The 18410-nt window shown below is 36.1% G+C and overlaps 1 long non-coding RNA gene across 4 annotated transcripts; it reads left to right on the top strand.

Moving 5' to 3' along the window:
• Positions 1-12007: 12007 nt before the first annotated feature.
• On the top strand, positions 12008-17200 carry LOC117300736. Of its 4 annotated transcripts, XR_004520213.1 has the most exons (4): positions 12008-14785; positions 15028-15173; positions 15731-15808; positions 16346-17200. It is a non-coding gene; the product is annotated as an uncharacterized LOC117300736 (long non-coding RNA). The 4 variants fall into 4 exon arrangements; XR_004520214.1 differs by lacking the exon at positions 12008-14785 and having other exon boundaries at positions 14905-15111; XR_004520212.1 differs by lacking the exon at positions 12008-14785 and having other exon boundaries at positions 14905-15173; positions 15737-15808.
• Positions 17201-18410: the final 1210 nt, after the last annotated feature.

Below are 18410 nucleotides of genomic sequence, written 5' to 3'. Positions count from 1 at the left end.
CCGTGAAAATTTGAGCTCAATCGGTCATCGATGTTGCAAGATATAATAATGAAAGAAAGAACGCTTTTGTCACACGGAGTTGTGTGCTTTCTGATGCTTGGTTTCGAGACCTCGAGTTCTAAATCTGAGGTCTCGAAATCAAATTCGTGGAAAATTATTCAGAGGGAGCCGTTTCTCACATTGTTTTATACTATCAACCTCTCCCCATTACTCGTTACCAAGTGAGGTTTTATGCTGATAATTATTTTGAGTAATTACCAATAGTGTCCACTGCCTTTAAAACTATGATATTATAAAAACAAAAAAAGAAGCAACCATTACAAAAAATTAGCTGTATGCATTTTCTTCTTACTTTTTACACCACGTACTTTTTGTGTACTCAACTGAACGATGAACAAAAAAACATGTGTGAATCATTCATACTATAGAGCATCAGTACTTTATTTTAAATAAGTAACTAAATTAAAATTAAGTCCAAGTTGTAATTAAACACCGTTATTGCTAATATTATTTATAATTGATAAGTTGTACATAAAAAAGGTTCTTGTCTATGGTAGGTTGTCATTTTTGATTGCCCCCGATAAAAAGACACGAATAAGTTATTCTATGTAATGAGCAGCTGAAATGCAGACAATTTGTCTGGTAGATTTCAGGTTGCTATAATTGTTTTATATTTAAACCTATAATTGTTGCCCGATATCTTCTCAGTGCCTTCGTGTTTGGTCAAGAGAGGGCGCCATCATACAGCTAGTCGACCAAAATAACCAAAAATGTGTATAATGATTGTAAACTTTACAAAAAAGCCAAAGACTTAAAAACAATGCTACTTTTGTATATATTACTATAAACATTGATATTGTGGGGATTTTCCAAATACCTGAATGCAACTATCCACTTTTTAATTTTCATAATAATTTGTAATTGCCAACTTATCAAAATGCCCCCAGTGCCACAACCTCGTGCCTATATTATAGGTGTCAACACACTTATTGTTCAAAGGACATTGGTTCTACCGTCGGCTAATTTTGTGTGTGTGGGCCACTAAATGCCATTCACCAGTTCTAAATAAGAAATATTTACCCACTAACTATTCTATATACAAGTATGTTTTATTACGGATAACTACTGTTTTGTTCATTCTGTTAATCTTTACAATCCCCCCAAAACTCAGCTATAAGATTGAAACCGTCATGTGCCTGAGCAGAATAATTACAAAATACCTTAATTGCTTTATATAATTGCCTTAAATTGAAATAATTATTTGGAATTCAAAGATACCCACCCGTCTTTGATTTCCCCAAGCGACTAATCTTGCCAATTATCCAGTATAGATGAATGATGTAATTCACGCTTGAACATTATGATCCGTTGTTAAATTGTAAAATTCATTCATTTGACTAATTTTACAAGTTCTACTCAATACAACAAGCCGATGTTTGACATTATTTGAGACTCGGGGTGTTGAGAAGACAGTGCTTAATACACACCATATGAGGCAGTGGACACTATTGGTAATTACTCAAAATAATTGTTAGCATACAAACTAACTTGGTAACAAGCAATGGAGAGCTGTGAGAAACGGCTCCCTCTGAAGTAACGTAGTTTCGAGGAAGAAGTAATGTTCCATTAAAATATTTACATTTGATTTCGAGATCTTAAAAAAATAGATTTTGAGGTCTCGAAACCAAGCATCTGAAAGCGTACAACTTAGTGTGACAAGGGTGTTTTTTCCTTTTTATCTCGCAACTTCGACGACCAAAGAGTTTAAATTTTCACTGGTTTGTTATTTTGTGCAAATGTAAAGACACACCAAGCGAGAAGACTTGTCTTTTTCAATATTACCAAAAGTGTCCAATGTCAATAAGGCAACAAACTTTTAAGTACATTCTTTAATTACCCCAGTACGAAATTCACATGTATTGAAGTCGTATTGTAACCCAACGGCTACAAATTTAGATTTAAAACTCAGTGGTCTAGTGGTACGACATCTGCACAAAACTGGCAAAGGTCGTTGGTTCGAATCCCTCTCGAGTGACGAGCCACTGGATTTTTCTCACAGGATTCGGGAAACTGCTGAGTATGCAGTGCATGAAACACGTTTGTTTTAGGGCACAAACAAATAATATATATTATGGTATAAAACGGATATTATTGTTATTGTTTGTACATGTACACCTCTGGTGAAAAACAAGGTGCGAAAAACTCCTCATTAAGAACGAACATCTCAAGTCAAGTGTTAAATTAGTGCAGTTAAATTAAAACATGTAGAATTTTAGAACTTTATTGTGCAATGATTATTATAAACATTGGCGATGATAATTGAATTGCTTAATTTATGATACTTATTAATACAAGATTGGTGCACATTGAACGTGGACTCCTTTTAATAATTAGCTTGCCACTTTTTATAAGTAAGTAACGGACACAGTCAACCGATTAGTGGGAGGTCCGAACTATGCAAGAGATAGAGTTTTCGTGCTCTTGTTTTTTTTTTCACGGCATGACTTGTTAGGCCGACATGTGATTTAAATCATTGTCATAACTGGGCTCTTTTGGTAATTGTCAAAGACTAGTCTTCTCACTGGCTGTATCCCAACATATTATGCATAAAATAACAAACCTGTGAACATTTTGACTCAATCGAAGTGGCAAGAGAATAATGAAAGAAAACACCGATGTGTAGGCCTACCCCAACTGTGTATGCTTTCAGATGCCAATAAAAGGATCCAGCAGCCGATTTCACGAAACGCTAGGATCAATCCTATCTCGAGTTAGGAAAGGTAACCCGTCCTAACTTAGGATGGGTTCAATGCGTCCTACGTCTTTGGATACGGAACTGAACCCGTCCTAAGTCCTAAGATTAATCCTAAGTTAGGATGAGTTTGGTGAAATCGACAGCAGGCCTTTAATATTAAATAAGAGAAAAATTACCTCTTTCTTAAAAAAACTTTGTTTACTTCAGAGGGAGCCTTTCCTCACATTGTTTTATAAACAGCTCCCCATTGTTCCAAATAAGTTTTTTTTTCTAACAATTATTTTGAGTAATTACCAACAGTGTCCATGCCTTTAAACAAACAGTACGTTCAAAATGTAAAATCTTTGCAACGTCATTCGATAAAGCAATCATCTTGGATATTAGAAATCAAACTATACTTTGGGATATTTGCTTGGGGATTGGCATATTGTCACTTTGTAACGGTATAGCATCACTCCCTTGTCTTCAGTTTTTATTCTATACTTTTTTTTTCATGCTTTATCTTCAAAATTCGTATTTTTCAAGTTTCATATGTATATGCAAAAACACAAAATCTGTGACAAAACAGCTACTTTAAAGTGCATTTTTTCACAGCTGAAAATGATTTATTATAGTGTTAAACAATCATATATATATATATACCAAAGAGTTACTATTGTATTGATTTATTCAAAAGAAATAATCATAATAGCCAGTGACATTTTAACTTTGGGATATTGAATGTATTTTGTTTTTCTCGAAAGGATGTGCTAATCTCATTTTTTTTAGAGAGAATTACTTACCAGCGAATGCAAAGGTGCTATATTAAGTCCAAATACAGGCGCTTGTGAATTCTCCAGGGCCCAACTTCATGGCTCTGCTTACCGTAAGCACAGAATTGGCGCTCACGGAAGCAGGGAATTCTGTGCTTACGGCAAGCGTATTTCACGGGTTAGCAGCGAATTTGGGCTTCTGCGCGTGCGTACTTCACGTTACTAGGCATTCTACGCTTACAAGGCTAGCGCAGAAATTCGGCGCTTGCACGTAAGCGGGGAATCGCGATCGTAAGCGCAGAATTCGGCGGTAAGCAGAGCCATGAAATTGGGCCCTGTTCAAAACGCACACTGCCTTTCTTGAACACATTTTACTATAAAACTACATGAATCTCGGTGGAGGGCAAACAAAACTGACAACTAATTAATTTGGTGTTTTTGTTACTGTTTTTTTTTGTCTTTCTTCTTTTTCATTTCACGTATTTCGTCGATCAAACCTGATGGTATCAAGAAAGGTTACTAGGGCAACTATTTTTTTTTTTACATTTACGAACTTTAAGTTGTTAATGATGTACACTTTTCAGACACATGATATAGTTTCTGACATATTTGTGTGAAAAGACACGAAAGCTTATTAATTGGTGAAAGCTTTTATTAAACCATTATGCAAATCTTACTTACTTTTGTTTGAACTTTTACTCTCTGGTTTAAATGTTTGTGAAGGTGACTTGTTCCCATCTCCGTGGCCACGAACATAAACATTAAATACTTAGTCAAAAAAAAATACACGAACAAAATCAAAACAAAACGAAACAGGTAACACGTTTGGTAATTGTCAAAGACCAGTCAGTCTTCTCATCTTAACATGTGCATAAAATAACAAACCTGTAAAAATTTGAACTCAATTGGTCGTCGAAGTTGCAAGATAATAATGGAAGACAAAAAACACCCTTGTCGCACTCAAAAAAGCTATGTTACTTTAGAGAGAGCCGTTTATCACAGTATTTTATACTATCAACAGATCTCCATTGCTCGTTACCAAGTAAACTGTTATGCCTACTGTTCAGTGCCTTCAACTTGTTTTCCCAAAAGCTACGTGTATTTCGTATAGTATTTCGGGAAACCGTTAGCGGATATATTGTCGAAAACAAAGACATAATTTTGAAAGGATGTGGGTCTTCTCTTCTCCGAATCATTGTTTTACGAAGCATTTAAACGCAGTGGACACTATTGGCAACTACTCAAAATAATTATTAGCATAAAACCTTACTTGGTAGAAACGGCTCCCTCTGAAGTGACGTAGTTTTCAAGAAAGACGTAATTTTCTGCAAATTTGATTTCGAGACCTCAAGTTTAGAATTTGAGGTCTCGAAATCAAGCATCTGAAAGCACACAACTTCGTGTGACAAGGGTGTTTTTTCTTGCATTATTATCTCGCAACTTCGAAGACCAATGAACTCACATTGTTATTTTATGCATATGTTGAGATTCACCAAGTGAGAAGACTTGTCTTTGACAATTACCAATAGTGTCCACTGTCTTTAAAATGTAATCTGTTGTGACTGTAACTGTACTTTAAAATGGTCAAAATGATATAGTAAATGTATATACACCTACAATAGGGTAAAACCAACATTTTATACGTTCACAACTAGTGATAGAGAATCATGCCTGTATTATATTACATTGTATTTGATTTTTTTAAGTAAAATTTCTTGTCCTTGTCATCTTGGAGAAACTTTACCAGATCTCTGATGCGGTGCTCTGTTCTTTATTGATATAAAACATTTTATTGGATAACTGCACATCTTTGATATATTATTATTGATGATAATAAAAACATGAGATTTTTCAGTGATTGACACTATTATAATTGTTTTGATGGGTGTGTCTTTAAGAGAGTGTCTGAGAGTACCAATAAGGGTGGCGTATTAGCAGGATACCCCCTGAGCCCTTGTCGCCCCTTTGACCTTCGAAAATAAGATGAGATGAAAACAACGCTCAATGGTTCAATACAAACTTTGTCATCGCCCCCGCTCATACGCCAGTTCAGATGGGCCAAATTCCATAGGGCTGCTTAAGCAGAACATATTGTTTAAATAGTCTGCTAAGCAGGAATTTATACTAATCACAAATCGTACATGTCGCATTGGTAGATTGGCTGGTTACCTTATTTTGGTAAGCACAATTTTATAGAGCTGCTTAAGAAGTATAACTAAGTAGTTATACCTCTTAAAGGCAGTGGACACTATTGGTAATTGTCAAAGACCAGCCTTCACAGTTGGTGTATCTCAACATATGCATAAAATAACAAACATGTGAAAATTTGAGCTCAATCGGTCACCGAAGTTGCGAGATAATAATGAAAGAAAGATAAACCTTGTCACACGAAGCTGTGTGCGTTTAGATGGTTGATTTCGAGACCTCAATTTCTAAATCTGAGGTCTCGAAATCAAATTCGTGGAAAATTACTTCTTTCTCGAAAACTATGGCACTTCAGAGGGAGCCGTTTCTCACAATGTTTTATAACATCAACCTCTCCATATAACTCGTCACCAAGAAAGGTTTTATGCCAATAATTATTTTGAGTAGTTACCAATAGTGTCCACTACCTTTAAGCAGCTGTATGAAATTTGGGCCAAGCTGATATGTTTGGTTGTTTGATTGTTTGCATCTTTATTGCAAGCGGAACCTGTGGGGACATTCTGTCGGTGCCTTTTTCTTGTATAAATTATTCTAGTGTGGAGCAAAGAAAAACGCAATAGGGACCGTTGTTTCTTTTTTTAATAAGTCTCATCCAGCTGTGTGTATGCCTACCCGTCTGGGCCGATTCTCATCTGAGAGCTGCTTGTAAACAGAAAATATTGCTTACAACTCTCCGCTAAGCAGAAGCGAGCAGGATACCAATTGAAAATGGTACATGTGACATTTTTGCGCGGAGAGGTGCATTTTTGGCTTGAACTGTTTTATTATAGGTTGCTCGGTCAAATTCAGTACATGAGCAGCCAATTTCATTTTTATGCGTTCGAATTAAAGCTGTTTTGCCTCTCCAGTTGTTACTGCGTTTCAATTTCAGAATTCGGCCATTCAATTTCATTTTAAGTCGAGTCAAATTCATTTAGCACTCTGTTCAATTTAGCGTATCGACATTCTTTTTCGTGAGACACACGCCTCAAGAAGCGTCTGCGAATTTGAATGCTGCTTTGATGAATTTTTTAAATCGAATGATTTTTTTGTTAAATCGAATGACGCAACATTACATTTTTTTGACTAATCATAAAACGAAATCGAATTACCCTTTGCAGTAGCATTCTATTTCGCGCGAAATAGAATAGCTTGATGGTTCAATTGGCTGCTCATTTGCCTAAATTGACCGAGAAAACCTATACTAAATGCAAACATTAAAGGCAGTGGACACTATTGGTAATTACTCAAAATAATTTTTGGCACAAAACCTGTCTTGGTGACAAGTAATGGGGAGAGGTTGATGGTATAAAACATTGTGAGAAACAGCTCCCTCTGAAGTGACGTAGTTTTCGAAGAAGAAGTAATTTTCCACGAATTTGATTTTGAGACCTCAAGTTTAGAATTTGAGGTATCGAAATCAAGCATCTGAAAGCACACATTATTCGTGTGACAAGGGTGTTTTTCCTTTCATTATTATCTCGCAACTTCAACGACCAATTGAGCTCAAGTTTTCACAGGTTGGTTATGTTATGTATATGTTGAGATGCATCAAAAGAGAAGACTGGTCTTTGACAATTACCAATAGTGTCCACTGCCTTTAAGCCTAAAATGGTTAAAAACCGGTATCTACGTTTGTCCATTTGGCCATAAAATTAAGAAGGTAATAGCTGAAAGTTTAGATCATCCTGTAGCCCTTGTTTAATAAGCTCTGTGAATTTAGGTCTAGTACAATTGTTAAAGACACGGGCACTATTGGTAATTGTCAAGAACTAGCCTTCTCACTTGGTGTATCTCAACACATGCATAAAATAACAAACCTGTGAAAATTTGAGCTCAATTGGTCACCGAAGTTGCGAGATAATAATGAAAGAAAGATAAACCTTGTAACACGAAGCTGTGTGCGTTTAGATGGTTGATTTCGAGACCTCAAGTTCTAAATCTGAGATCTCGAAATCAAATTCGTGGAAAATTACTTCTTTCTCGAAAACTATGGCACTTCAGAGGGAGCCGTTTCTCACAATGTTTTATAACATCAACCTCTCCCCATAACTCGTCACCAAGAAAGGTTTTATGCCAATAATTATTTTGAGTAGTTACCAATAGTGTCCACTGCCTTTAAGCAGCTTTATGACATTTGGGCCAAGCTGATATGTTTGGTTGTTTGATTGTTTGCATCTTTATTGCAAGCGGAACCTGTGGGGACATTCTATCGGTGCCTTCTTCTTGTATAAATTATTCTCGTGTGGAGCAAAGAAAAACGCAATAGGGACCGTTGTTTCTTTTTTTAATAAGTCCCATCCAGCTGTGTGTATGCCTACCCGTCTGGGCCGATTCTCATCTGAGAGCTGCTTGTAAACAGAAAATATTGCTTACAACTCTCCGCTAAGCAGAAGCGAGCAGGATACCAATTGCAAATGGTACATGTGACATTTTTGCGCGGAGAGGTGCTTTTTTGGCTTGAACTGTTTTATTATAGGTTTTCTCGGTCAAATTCAGTACATGAGCAGCCAATTTCATTTTTATGCGTTCGAATTAAAGCTGTTTTGCCTCTCCAGTTGTTACTGCGTTTCAATTTCAGAATTCGGCCATTCAATTTCATTTTAAGTCGAGTCAAATTCATTTAGCACTCTGTTCAATTTAGCGTATCGACATTCTTTTTCGTGAGACACACGCCTCAAGAAGCGTCTGCGAATTTGAATGCTGCTTTGATGAATTTTTTAAATCGAATGATTTTTTTGTTAAATCGAATGACGCAACATTACATTTTTTTGACTAATCATAAAACGAAATCGAATTACCCTTTGCAGTAGCATTCTATTTCGCGCGAAATAGAATAGCTTGATGGTTCAATTGGCTGCTCATTTGCCTAAATTGACCGAGAAAACCTATACTAAATGCAAACATTAAAGGCAGTGGACACTATTGGTAATTACTCAAAATAATTTTTGGCACAAAACCTGTCTTGGTGACAAGTAATGGGGAGAGGTTGATGGTATAAAACATTGTGAGAAACAGCTCCCTCTGAAGTGACGTAGTTTTCGAGGAAGAAGTAATTTTCCACGAATTTGATTTTGAGACCTCAAGTTTAGAATTTGAGGTATCGAAATCAAGCATCTGAAAGCACACATTATTCGTGTGACAAGGGTGTTTTTCCTTTCATTATTATCTCGCAACTTCAACGACCAATTGAGCTCAAGTTTTCACAGGTTGGTTATGTTATGTATATGTTGAGATGCATCAAAAGAGAAGACTGGTCTTTGACAATTACCAATAGTGTCCACTGCCTTTAAGCCTAAAATGGTTAAAAACCGGTATCTACGTTTGTCCATTTGGCCATAAAATTAAGAAGGTAATAGCTGAAAGTTTAGATCATCCTGTAGCCCTTGTTTAATAAGCTCTGTGAATTTAGGTCTAGTACAATTGTTAAAGACACGGGCACTATTGGTAATTGTCAAGAACTAGCCTTCTCACTTGGTGTATCTCAACACATGCATAAAATAACAAACCTGTGAAAATTTGAGCTCAATTGGTTGTCGTATTTGCGAGATACACACATAATGGAAAAAAGAACACCCTTGTCACACGAAGTTGTGTGCTTTCAGATGCTTGATTTCGAGACCTCAAATTCTAAATCTGAGGTCTCGAAATCAAATTCGTGGAAAACTACTTCTTTCTCGAAAGAAGCCGTCTCTCACAATGTTTTATACTATCAACCTATCCTTTTTACTCGTTACCAAGTAAGATTTTATGCTTTATTTTGAGTAATTAACAATAGTGTCCACTGCCTTTAATGTTTCATTTACCCAAGGCAAACCAGTATAGAGTCTATCAGATCGAGACTTAGCACTTGAGAATTTATTCAGTATTGAAAAAAAGGACAGAAAAAAAGAAGGGATAAAAGTAAGGATACTCCTATTCCTAATCTTCTCGCCATTTTTCTTGCACTGTAAACAAATTAATTACTTCTTCCCGGGATTGGGACTTAAGAAGTTCATTCTGTACTTCATTCAGTATCTTTGAATGGGGCTTTATCTAGTTTGGAGTTAATAGAACAATAGGAATTTTTTGCTTTTGAGTAAATGGCGCGGACCCATCGTATAACAAAGGTCATGCACCAGTCCACACAGCTAACATTTTTCAAGAGGGAATTTGTATGCATTACCCATGGGGATTCGAACCGTACCCATGTGTAGTTAAGTGTGATTAGAACGCTCCCTCGTTAGTTCTATTATATTATATAACTCTATAGTGTTTACTTTAGAATGCTTCTCAGGTATTTCGATCTTCTTTGTTGTGCAGATCTTTGGAGCTTCGCGCTCGTTGTGGACGTTCTCACACTGTGGTGAACAGTTAGCACGGCATTTAGTGAGGGACAACCAGCATGGCCGCACCTCTTGGCTCCTACGTAGGGCTTTGACTTCTGATGAACCACTTTTAATTGTAAATGTATCAAGAGAAATGTTTCTGAATTAACTTGTGTACCTTTGAAAGCATATTGTGACTGTCAACCAAAAGCCTCAAACCATTTTTTGAAGTGCAAGACGTAAGAATCTTGTGCAAGTTGAGTAGCCAGAGATTTTACTAGTTCTCTGTTTATCGAGGCACCTCAAGCTCCCTAGTTCTGCATCACTACAAACTTTAACAGCAAAATGTCAACTGCGGTGTTCAGATATACATAAATATGTAGCAAATAGCTTTAGAGAGCTCCAGAATAGCCGTCTACTGCAGTGTGAAGCTTCATAGATCACCACCAAAGCCGAACAGATCTTTTTTGAGGTAAGACCAAGGCCTGGGTTAGCCCCACAGTGTCAAATACCCTGGGGTCAATTTCACAAAGAGTTAGGACTGTTCTTAACTTAGGAATAGACCTAAGAGATATTAAAAACGTATGCTAAGGACACGTAACTCTCGAGATGAGACTAGACTTATATTATTTATAAAATCCACCCCTGGAGTCCCTCCGCTTCTTGGCCATACGCCTAGTCTCTCTCCAGCAGGTGAGACCATTAGTTTTCGAGAAGAAACACACCTTTTTATGCCGATATTCCCCCCCCATCAGTTGCGAAAGGAGTCCATGGTAATTGGCACTATTTATGGGGCTTGGCCTGCAAGGGACAATTTTCTTAAAATTGAGGGGAACGGCCCTCGGCCGAAAACACCTTTGTTTTCGTATAGTTTCTTTTCCCCCCGAATTGTATTGGCTTTGTTGTACAAAGGTATAACTTACCGTATCTTGCCACCAATTTTCCATTTGTTTTTACAAAAAGGGATTTTTCATTGAGAGGTAAATTATATATATTATTTCATATCGAATGGAAAAGTGGTGGCGTGATACGGAAACGTTTCCCTTGAACAGTACAAAATATGATGGTTCTATGAATTGTTTTATCTACTCAGATTTAAAGAACGACCAGCAGTTCCAATCTATTGTCCCTCCATACTTCATGAGACATTGATGTGTCTGTGTCCTGTTGGGAGCTGATTATCTATGGATATGTGGTTTGAGTGTGTGTTGTGTCTACTCATCGGGACGTTCAATAGAGTTCGCCAAAGGACCAAGGTAAAAAAACTTGAAGTTTTCCGACCTCCACTTTTGAATTTTTATAGTCCCTTTTTTTTAATCCCTCGAGCAACTTGCAATCAATGCAATCCAGTTATATTTGTGGAGACATAATTTATTAAAAACAACTTAAAAGCAAGTTGTAAAGAAAAAAAAAATTCAAACAAAGTCCACATGTTTTTTTCATGAATAAATAATTGCATTGCTGCATAATATATTTTTTTGAAATTGTGTTTACACGAGATGAATAAACAAATTTAATTGATTGCTAAACTTGTTTTTAAAAAGTTGTAAGGGGGTAAAAAGAACCCCCTCCATACGATGACTAGAGCAAGCTAGTTGAAACGTTGAGACCAATTCAAGAACTGGTAGTACGGTTAATCGCGATCCTATTAAGCTAAAGAAGTAGTCCCAGCCTATTTTCTATACCATCTGCCCGGGTAATAGTTAAATAGCAGGACAGTTCTTTTCAGAACTGAGAAGTCTCCCGAACCCCCGAACATCTACTCCGCGGTAGTAGAATAAAGCAAGATAGTTCTCTGAGAACAGACTCTACCTGGCAAGTAGGTATACACATGGTGTTATACCGCAAACCAAATATACAACCCCCAATGAAATACGTTAACAAAACCAATTATTGAACAAACTTATCGAAATAAAAAAGACAGCTTGGATAACTTTCCGTATGGCGCCACCACTTTTTCACACGCATTTTTAAAAAGGGATATCTCATTGAGGTAAATTAGATACTATATTATTTCATATCGAATGAAAAAGTGGTGGCGCCATACGGAAACTTGTCCGTAATGTTGAATATAAATAGAGAACATTATAGTGGAGGTCGGAAACACAAGTTAACTTTCAAGATCAAGATCAAGACAAGATGAAGACTGCAAAGAGTAAGAGAAGATCTAACCCGTTCTCTTGCAGAGTCCCACCCCTCGTACCGCCCCCATCCCCAACAACGTTCGTTAATCTTGTTGATGTTGTCCTTATACTTGTCTATCTTTCATGGTGACTTCAAGCTGTCTCTGCATTTCTTGAGTTGCATATTGGTCGAAGCCAGTGATGCTTTTTAATTAGGAGACTAGTCTTACTGGAAAATTCTGACAGAGTCGATACTTCATGTCGTCAGTTGTTGTCATGCATTTTTCAAGAGACGTCAAATTTGTAAATTAAGATAAGAAATCCTACTCAAACGTATTCGTGATTACTTGCAATAAATTCTTAAACTAGCAAATTGTTTGAGTGTAGGCCTATAAACCAAAACATAATCATAATAGCACAACTAATAGTTTTTGCGCTTTGTGCATTGGGTATAACACTCAGCATCATAAGTGTTACTAAGAAAGAACAGCATTCAAGTAAATAGTCCAGTCAAATAAACAATCATTGATGATTTACCTTAGATTAACGAGTAGTACATATAGAATTTATCAAAGCTAAATTGTCATTTACATATTTCATCAGCATTACAGCAATTTTAAGTGTTGATACTTTAAGAATAATTAACAGTTTAATAAAACCAATAGTGAAAATTATAAATACAAACGTTTGGTTCTCAACTTTCCTTGTAAGCTTGTAACTTGCATAACCCACTACCATAGTGTTTATTATTTATTGTAAGTAATATTGCGTTCAAATAGGAGAAAAAAAGTAAGCAAATAAATAATTCAAGAAATGATTTCAGCAGTGTAACTGTTCTCTTTTGCTGCAGCGCCTTGTAATTGTATCTTGTGCAAAAACCCATCAGTGGTAAAGAAGTAATCATCTCTGTATGCAACACTCATTTGATGGTTAATGTTTGATTTAGGAATTATAGTAAATGTATAATTTAGACAAGCTAAATTTATATTTTCATGTTCCTAATATCAAAACAAAATGTTTCTAAAACAAAACAAAATAAACAAATAAATAAGTAGCAAATGAAGTGTTAGCGATAATAAAAGTAAAGAAACACCAACTTTAATTCTGACCTACTTTCCTTAACTGCTGCATGCATCTCGGTGTTTGAAAGAAGCAAGCATCCAGGTATTCAACACTCATTTGATATTAATGCTTGATTTAGGATTTCTTGTAAACATTTAATTTAGACCAACTAAATTAATATTTACATGTTCCTAACATCAACATGTTATCAATTTCGGGTGCAGAATTGTTTTTATAAAGCAAAAAAAGAAAAAAAAAAAAAACACCAATAGGGCAATAAGTATTCAACAAACTAATTGTAGCGATATTGATGTTAACCTAAATTTTGATTGTGCACTTTCCCTCACGCTGCTGCTTTTTGTACTTTATGTATAAGCCCAAAACTACGTTAATAAGAATAGGCAGTCTCATCAGCAATCATTTGATGATCAATGTTTGATTAAGGAGTTGTACATAGATTATTTAGACTATATGAATAAATACTTACATAGTCCCAATATCAACATTACATCATCTGTCAATGTTGACATTTTCTACTTAAATTACATATATTTAATTTTCGAAAAAATCTGGGGAAAAAATTTGGAAAAAAAAACCTCGCTGAGGCTGTAGTCCTTGCTAGAGATCAGGGGAAATACATCTCCACAATTGTTTGTGATCTGAGCGCTGCGCGATAAACAAAATCGAGAAAGAAAAAAATGGGCAGAAAAAGAGGATTGAAAATAACGAAAGAGGAGCCAAGATGCGAAGAGGAATAACAAGTAGTTCATCGGGAAAGATGTCAATGTGCCTGAGGTAAGTATGAATGGTAAGACAGTGAGGGCATAGATTAGAATAGATTAAAGTCTTGGTTGGCCTAGAGATAAGACTAACTTTTAACCCATTCAGCAGGTTCACTGGCTATAGGTAAAGTATAAGGTGTGACCGGTGTAGTACTTAGTCTTTTCAGATGCAAATCTTATGTTCTGTTCTGTGACAAAATACACAAAGTGTAAAATTAGAATAGTATGAAACAAGTACCTAAACAAAATGGCGTCTTGAACCAAACTAAGACCTACACCGTCATCACCACACACATAGCCCCTTTGATGTCCTGGATGGGTGACTGGAGTCCGGTGAGATTGCCTGCTTGCAGAAATGGCTAAGTATAACTGGTGAAGTATCAGACTATTAGACCAGGTGAACCTCGTGTACAATATTAAGTGTGACCTTGTGCATTCCTTGGCTAGTCTGGCAGGCAAGATATTGCACTGGTCATATGGGAAAGTTTACACTTTGTGTCATATTTTCCTCATTAATCCAAGAGTTATGAAAAAGATCTGGACAAGTTTTGAGATGAGCCTTCTTTCATCAAATCAAAAGTCGATAACAATTGGACAGTGCAATCGCCATATAAGATTTTATGTTTTCTTCCATTATGCTGTGTACAAATCTTGCCTGTAGGATTCCAGGCTTGATGCACAAGTCCAATTGTCTAACCTTGTGTCCGCAGCTTCTAACCTTTTGTCCGCAGCTCCTAACGTCTCTTTTACAAGATAATAACATTGCTTTTGTTTGTTTTCCACAGAACGACCTGTTGGGGTGTCCGATGACATCGGTTTGGTAAAGTATTGGAATATCACAGCCCCGTCATACAGGCCCCGATCAACAAAGACAAAAACGAGAACGAAAACGAGAACGATAAATATGCACGCCCTTGATTGGTTGAATAAGCGTGCATTTTTATCGTTCTCATTTTCGTTCTCGTTATCGGGGCCTGTGTGACCGGGCTTTTATCTGTCAAAAAACCTCACATTTGCTATATTTACAAAATGCTAACTTTTCTAGATACTTTTTCTTTCCAGATTGTGAAGAAAATGACACTGATCTGAGATGATGTCCATCGGGGATTTTGGTCATGCGAAGTATTTGGTTATGTATCGAGTTATGTAAGTTACTGGAAAAGAAAAACCTGCTTTGTGAGACGGCAACAAAATCAAGAAATTAAGAGGTTACTGAAAAATACCCCTACAAATCAGATGACAAATTATTGAATCCCTCAAACGAATCTCTTCAGTAATTTTGAAAGTTGTAGCCAGAAGTAAAATAACTAAATAAGTATCATTTGAGACTCCTTCAGAAACAACTGCGAACGACCAGGGCCCAATTTCATAGAGCTGCTTAGCACAAAACTTTGCTCAGCATGACATGTTTTCCTTGATAAAAACAGAATTACCAACCAAATTCCATTTGTTGCACATTGCTTGTTACTGGTTTTCAGCTGTTGTTTGCTTATCCTGAAAATCACGTGGTAATTTGGTTTGTAATCCTGTTTTTTTCACAAGAATTTCATTTAATGCTAAGCAAATATTGGTGCTTAGCAGCTATATGAAATTTGGCCCAGCCAGCTACCGGTGTGAAGCAAAAGATTTTTTTGTACAATCCAAACATTTTTTTAATCCTCTCTAAAAGTCGAGTTTTTTGCAATATTGATCAAAAAGACGAAGATATGTAAGTACATGAGAAAGGCTAATTTAAATTTACTAGATATTGTTTTGTTTGTTGCAGAAGCAGGTTGTGAAGAAGTTGTCAATGAGCCGAGGTAATGTAATGCCTTCCTGCATGGACTTGGGTCATACAAAATTGGTTGGTAAAGAATCGAGTTATGTAACTTTTATTTTTGAAAATACTAAATGGGACACGCGAACAAATTTTAGAAGAACAAATCAAATTATACCAATATTAAAAAGGAGCCAGACTATTGCTGTGTTTTCTGCTAAACAGCTTTTAAAATGCTCGCCCCTGATGTGATTTCAGAATGTGAAAGAATTGTGTTAAACAAAAGCTATTGAACATTCTCTTAACAAATGGACAATTGAAACTACGACTTCAGAAATAACCTATACGCACAATTTTGAGGCTAGACACTCTTGATGCTTTGTATCACCAGCTGAAGGACTACATCAAGTCTACCCGTATGACTCTTCACTGCATTGTCAAATTTTGCCTAAAAGTGCAACAAATTTGCTCTAAAATGGTGTTCTTGTCAAAAAGTGCTCATAAAAGCAAGAAATTCGCTCTAAATTGCGACAAGGCCTTGTGCCTTGTGTTCTTAACCAATTTTTTTTTCGCTACAAAGTTTATTCAAAATAACCTATGAAATCTGATATTATTTTTTCACAGAAGATTGAATTGAAACAACGACTTTGGAAATAACCTACACATAGTTTTGAGGCTAGTCGACGCTCTCGAGACTTTACCACCAGCTGAAAGACTACATCAAGTCTACCCAGATGACACTTCACTGAAGGTTCAAGTGACTGTGAATGGGTGTAATGCTAACCAATTGTGCACCAACAGCCGAAGGACTAGATCAAATCTACCCGGATGACTTTTCACTGCGTTGTCAAATTTTGCCTACAATTTGCTATAGTCTTGTGTTCTTGTCAAAACAAGTTCTAAAAAGCAAGAAAATTGCTATAAAATGCAACAAGACCTTGTGCCTTGTATTCTTAAAAAAATTGGCCCGAAAATGCAATATATTGGCTCTAAAATGCAACAAGGCTATATATAGCCTCATGTACCCGCAAACTTTGCCTAAAAACCAACAAATTTGCTCTAAAATGCAACAAGGCTATAGTCTTGTGTTGTTAACGAAATGTTGCCAAAAAGTGCGGAAATTTGCTCTAAAATGCAACAAGGCTATAGCCTTGTGTGCTTGTCAAATTTTGCCTAATAGTGCAACAAATTTGCTCTTAAATGCAACAAGGCTATATGCCTTGTGTTCTGAAGAAATTGTGGCTGAAAATGCAACGAACTTGCTCTAAAATGCAACAAGGCCATTGCCTTGTGGATTTGTGAAAAGGTGCTATTATAAGCAAAACATTTGCTTTAAAATGCAATAAGGCTTCAAGGCCTTGTGTATACTTATCAAATTTCGCCTACAAGTGCAACAAATTTGGTCTAAAATACAACAACGCTCGTGTACTTGTCAAAAGGTGCTCTTAATCGCAACAAATTTGCTCTAAATTACAACAAGGCTTGTGTACTTTTTGTTTAAAAGTGCAACAAGTTTGCTCTAAAATTCAACAAGGCTATGTACTTGTCAAATTTGTCCTAAAAGTGCAAAATTTGCTCTAAAATGCAACAAATTTGCTCGTAAATGCAACAAGGCTATATCTTTGTGTACTGTCAAAAGGTGCTCTTAAAAGCAACAAATTTGCTCTAAATTACAACAAGGCTTGTGTACTTGTCAAATTTTGCTTAAAAGTGCAACAAATTTGCTCTAAAATGCATCAAGGCTATGTTCTTGTCAAATTTGACCTAAAAGTGCAAAATTTGCTCTAAAATTCAACAAGGCTATAGCCATGTATGCTTGTGAAAAGGTGCTCTAAAAAGCAAGAAATTTGCTCTAAAACGCAACAAGGCTATAGCCATGTGTACTTGTCAAATTTTGCCTAAAAGTGCAAACATTTGCTCTAAAATAATAATAACATACAATACAAACAAAACATTTGTACTAAAATCCTGGAATCGACTTACTCGTAAATGCAAGAAGGTTATAGCCTTGTGTACTTGTCAAAAGGTGCCCTAAAAAGCAACAAATTTGCTCTAAAATGCAACAAGGCTATAGCCTTGTGTTCTGAACAAATTTTTGTTGAAAATGCAAGAAATTTGTCCTAAAATGCAACAAGGCTATAGCTTTGTGTTCTGAACAAATTTTGGCTGAAATTCAACCAATTTGTTAAAAATGTAACAACGCATGTGTTCTTAACGAATTTTTCGTCTAACGTGCAACAAATTTGCTTTAAAATGCAACAAGGCTATAGCTTTGTGTATTTGTCAAAAGGTGCTCTAAAAAGCAAGACATTTGCTCTGAAATGTAACAAGGCTATAGCCTTGTGTATTTGTCGAAAGGTGCTTTAAAAAGCAACAAATTTGCTCTAAAATTCAACAAGGCTATAGCCATGTATGCTTGTGAAAAGGTGCTCTAAAAAGCAAGAAATTTGCTCTAAAACGCAACAAGGCTATAGCCATGTGTACTTGTCAAATTTTGCCTAAAAGTGCAAACATTTGCTCTAAAATGCAACAAATTTGCTCGTAAATGCAACAAGGTTATAGCCTTGTGTACTTGTCAAAAGGTGCCCTAAAAAGCAACAAATTTGCTCTAACATGCAACAAGGCTATATATAGCCTTGTGTTCTGAACAAATTTTTGTTGAAAATGCAAGAAATTTGTCCTAAAATGC

This window comes from Asterias rubens, chromosome 16 (genome assembly GCF_902459465.1).
Source record: "Asterias rubens chromosome 16, eAstRub1.3, whole genome shotgun sequence".
Taxonomy (NCBI): Eukaryota; Metazoa; Echinodermata; class Asteroidea; order Forcipulatida; family Asteriidae; genus Asterias; species Asterias rubens.
The sequence above is the reverse complement of the archived record's forward strand: the minus strand, read 5'-3'. Positions and strand labels throughout refer to the sequence as shown.